Source organism: Lipotes vexillifer, unplaced genomic scaffold, assembly GCF_000442215.2.
Source record: "Lipotes vexillifer unplaced genomic scaffold, Lipotes_vexillifer_v1.1 scaffold886, whole genome shotgun sequence".
Classification (NCBI taxonomy): domain Eukaryota; kingdom Metazoa; phylum Chordata; class Mammalia; order Artiodactyla; family Lipotidae; genus Lipotes; species Lipotes vexillifer.
Window position 1 is genome coordinate 816,395 of NW_006771059.1, and position 5,216 is coordinate 821,610.

The 5,216-nt window shown below is 39.3% G+C and overlaps 1 pseudogene; it reads left to right on the forward strand.

Annotated features, from left to right (window-relative positions):
- Positions 1 to 2,917: 2,917 nt before the first annotated feature.
- Positions 2,918 to 3,900, forward strand: LOC103079156 (serine/threonine-protein phosphatase PP1-beta catalytic subunit pseudogene; annotated as a pseudogene).
- The last annotated feature ends 1,316 nt before the right edge of the window (positions 3,901 to 5,216 follow it).

A 5,216-nucleotide genomic window follows, 5' to 3' on the forward strand; every position in this document is an offset into this window, starting at 1 on the left:
TGAAACATCGGAGTTTGGAGCAGAGAAAGGTTTATTGCAAGGCCATGCAAGGAGATGAAGTGGCTCATGCCCTGAAAAGCCTTGAGCTCCCCTAAGAGTTTTGGCAAAACTTTTTTTTTTTTTTTTTTGTGGTACGCGGGCCTCTCACTGTTGTGGACCCTCCCGTTGCGGAGCACAGGCTCCGGACGCGCAGGCTCAGCGGCCATGGCTCACGGGCCTAACCGCTCCACGGCATGTGGGATGTTCCCGGACCGGAGCACGAGCCCATGTCCCCTGCATTGGCAGGCGGACTCTCAACCACTGCACCATGAGGGAAGCCCTTGGCAAAGCATTTTTAAAGGCCAGGAGAGGGGTGGGTCACAGGATACATGATCAGCTTATGCATAATTCTCTGATTGGCTGATGGTGAGGCCACACCTCACCATCAGGTGAGGCCACACCTCACCATCATGTGAGGCCACATTTTTAAAGGCCAGGAGGGGGGTGGTGTCACAGGGGTTAACATTATCAGCCCTTAGGCTCCAAGAGGCCTGGGGCTATGTGTTCATGGTCATCAAGTAGTTCTTACTTTGTGTGGGGGGGTTCACATCTGCAAAACAACTCAGGAAATTTGCATCAAATACTATGTAGGTACTTCAGAGAGGAGCTAAAGCAGAGGATATACAGGAAGTCCTGTCCCAGGAAGGCCCTATATGGTCCTATTTGGTTACATTGTCACACCCACAACTACTAGGAGATATTAAAAGTAAAATAAGTTGCTTGGACAATCACAAAGGTTTGAGAGACAATCAAGAGCTAAGGCAAAGTTGAATAATGTTTCATCATTTACACAAGGTCACTCCTTCAAGACTAGGAGTGGTGGCTGTTTTATCCAATGCATAGAAATCAACACAGAATGTTAAGAAAAATGGAGAAACAGAGGAATTTGGTTCAAACAAAAGAACAAGATAAGATCTCAGAAAAATACATTAATGAAACTGAGAGGAGATTTAATTGATGAACATTTAAAAATAATGGTCCTAAGGATGCTCACTGATAACTTTAAATTCTCCACTTGAGAATGTGATAAATGGAATGTTGTCTGCCATAGTAAACAAAGGATGTCACAGTCATCAGTGATTGTAGCCACTGCCAATGGTGAGCTGGTGAGCTCTAAGGGAACACATGAAGGAAAAGAATACCTGTCATTTAACAGCCATCAGACTGTAACCACGCCCTACAGTGAGCCCTGAGAAAACTCAGGATGTGAAAACACAGGATATTGGCCCCAGATATCTGAGGTGCATATCAAAGGAATGATTTCAGTGAGCCCAAACTCTTGCATCTTCCCATACATCGTCCCTTTGTATTTAGCATTAAAATGGTGCTAAATTATTTAACTTGGAATAGCTGGTTTTCTTTAATTAACAGTAATCTTTTGATGTTCCTACTACCTGACCTTTGTTGCAAAACTCCTATGTATCCTAGCTCCCCCAGCCCCACCCCGCCTCCTTGGAGCCGTTCTGTCAGGGTTACTTGATATGCTTCCTCCTGGGCTTGAAGCCCTAAAAATTACTGCTGATTAAAACATTACCCTCAATTTTTAGATTGTGAATAATGTTTTAGTCAGCAAATGTAATGCAGTGGGAAGAAATGAATCTTTTCAATAAATGATCCTATATCAATTAGAAATCTGTACGGAAAATTGAATACTGACATTATTCAGAAAAGAAGTAGTTTGAAATGAATCATAGCCCTAAGTTTGATAGGTAAATTATACAGATTTTAGAAAATAATATAGAAGAATGCCTTCACAGACTTTGAGAGAGACAAAATATTCTTAAATTAGAACAGAAAGTACTAACTATAAAGGAAAAGACTGATAAATTAAACTTGATTAAAATTAAGACCTTTTCATCAAGTGACTCTCTTAAAATATCAAAAAGAAAGTCATAGAGCATAAGAAGATATTTGTAATACATATATATGACAAAGACCTCATATTCTTACTATATATAAAATTCCTACAAGTAAATTAAAAAAATAAAAATAAAAAAGACAGTCATGGAAAAATGGGTAAGAAATTTGAACAAACACTTCACAAAAGAAGATATCAATATAGCCATTAAGCATATAAAAAGATAATCAGGGATTCCCTGGTGACACAGTGGTTGAGAGTCTGCCTGCTGATGCAGGGGACATGGGTTCATGCCCCAGTCTGGGAAGATCCCACATGCCACAAAGCAGCTGGGCCCATGAGCCATGGTCACTGAGCCTGCACATCCGGAGCCTGTGCTCCATGGTGGGAGAGGCTGCAAAAGTGAGAAGCCCAAGAACCAAAAAAAAAAGATAATCAACTTCATTAGTCATCAGGGAGATGCAAATTAAAACCACAATGAAAAACTACAACAAACCCACCTGAAATACTAAAATTCAAATGATTAGTGACACTAGGTGCTGGTGACAATACTGAGAGACAAATAATCTCCTTCACTCATGTACAAAGTATAAATTAGCACATTCCTTTGGTTAAATAATTCCACATCTACAGTATTGTGTATAGACTGTACAGCATTGTGTATATTTATATACCAAAAGATATATACAAGAATGTTTAAGGCTGCTGGGTCTGACATGGCCCAGTTTGTGAAGGCTCCACTTCTTTCTTTCTTTCTTTCTTTCTTTCTTTCTTTCTTTCTTTCTTTCTTTCTTTCTTTCTTCTTTCTTTCTTTCTTTCTTTATTGTGGATGCCTTCGAGTGTGTGGGCCCTCCACTACTTGGTGGGGATGGGGGAGGGGGAGGGCATGGGGGAAGGAGGATTTGGAACCAGGGTCAAAACGCTGCATGGCTCATAGATGAGGGACTGCTAAGCTGTTGCCACAGACCCCGCACCTGAGAAATCCTTGTTCTCCAGGACGGAGCATCTGGTGCCAACAAGATGGCAGATGGGGAACTGAATGTGGACAGTCTTATCACCAGACTGCTAGAGGTGTAAGGATGTTGTCCAGGAATTTTGTGCAGATGACTGAAGGAGAAGTTCAGGGCTTATGTATCAAATCTCGGGAGAACTTTCTCAGCCAGCCTATTATTTTGGAATTGGAAGGGCCACTGAAAATTTGTGGAGGTATTCATGGACAGTATACAGATTTGCTGTGAATATTTGAATACAGATGCTTTCCCCCAGAAGTCAACTATCTTTTCTTAGGAGATTATGTGGACAGAGGAAAGAAGTCTTTGGAAACAATTTGTTTGCTATTGGCTTATAAAATCAAATATCAAGGGAATTTCTTTCTCTTAAGAGGAAACCATGACTGTGCTAGAGTCAATTGCATTTATAGATTCTATGAGTAATGCAAAAGAAGGTTTAATATTAAATTATGGAAGACCTTAACTGATTGCTTCAACTATCTGCCTACAGCTGCCATTGTGGATGAGAAGATTTTCTGTTGTCTTGGAGGACTGTTACCAGACCTGCAATCTATGGAGAAGATTAAGAGAATTATGAGACCCACTGAAGTCCCTGATACAGGTTTGCTCTATGATTTGTTGTGGTCTGACCCGGACAAGGAAGTACAAGTTTGGGAAGAAAATGGTTGTGGTGTTTCCTTCACTTTTAGAGCTGTTGTCATTGGTAAATTTCTGAATAATCATGATTTAGACTTGATTTGTCAAGCTCACCAGGTGGTGGGAGATGGATATGAAATCTTTGCTAAGTGATAATTGGTAACCATATTTTCAACCCCAAGTTACTTTGGCGAGTTTGATAATGCTGGTGAAATGATAAGTGTGGATGAAAGTTTGATGTATTTGTTTTAGATATTGAAGTCATCTGAAAAGAAAGCTAAGAACCAGTATGGCAGACTGAATTCAGGACATCCTGTCACTCCACCTTGAACAGGTAATCCATTGAAGAAAAGGTGAAGAAAGGAACTCTGTAAAGAAACCATCAGATTTGTTAAGGACATACTTCATAATATATAAGTGAGCACTGTAAAACCATCCAGCCATTTGACACCCTTTATGATCATCCACCAGGGGTCAGAAAACAGAAGAAAAAAGAACTACAACCCTGCAGCCTGCAGAAAGGAGACCACTAGCACAGTAAGTTAGACAAAATGAGATGACAGAGAAATATGTTGCAGATGAAGGAGCATGCTAAAAATCCACAAGACCAAATAAATGAAGAGTAAATAGCAATCTACCTGAAAAAGAATTTACAGTAATGATACTAAAGATGACCTAAGATCTCAGAAATAGAATGGAGGCACAGATTGAGAAGATACATGAAATGTTTAACAAGGGCCTAGGAGAAATAAAGAACAAACAATTAGTGATGAACAACACAATAACTGAAATGATAAATACACTAGAAGGAACAAATAGCAGAATAACTGAGGCAGAAGAACGGAAAAGTGAGATGGAAGATAGAATGGTGGATATAGCTGCTATGGAGCAGAACAAAGAAAAAGAGAATGAAAGACATGAGGACAGTCTCAGAGACTTCTGGGACAACATTAAACACAAAATCATTCGAATTATAAGGGTCTGAGGAGAAGAGAAAGAGAAAGAGTCTGAGAAAATATTTGCATAGATTATAGTTGAAAACTTCCCTAACATGGGGAAGGAAATGATCATCCAATTCCAGGAAGTACAGAGAATACCATACAGGATAAACCAAAGGAGATACATTATGAGGCACATATTAATAAAACTAACAAAAATTAAATACAAAGAAAATGTATTAAAAGCAGCAAGGGGAAAGCAACAAATGATATACAATGAAATACTCAGAAGCTTATCAGCTGATTTTTTAGCAGAAACTCTGCAAGCCAGAAGGGGGTGGCAGGATATATTTAAAGTCATGAAAGGGGAAAAAAAAAACTAAAACCAAGAATACTCTATCCAGAAAGGATCTCATTCAGATTCAAAGGAGAAATCAAAAGCTAAACAGACAAGCAAAACCTAAGAGAATTCAGCACCAGCAAACCAACTGTCAACAAACACTAAAGGAACTTCTCTAGGCGGGAAACACAAGAGAAGAAAAACATCTACAAAAACAAACTCAAAACAATTAAGAAAATGGTAATAGGAACATAAACATCAATAATTACCTTAAATGTAAATGGATTAAATGCTCCAACCAAATGATACAGACTGGCTGAATGGATACAAAAACAAGACCTGTATATATGCTGTCTAAAAGACACCCACTTCAGACCTGGGGACACATATAGACT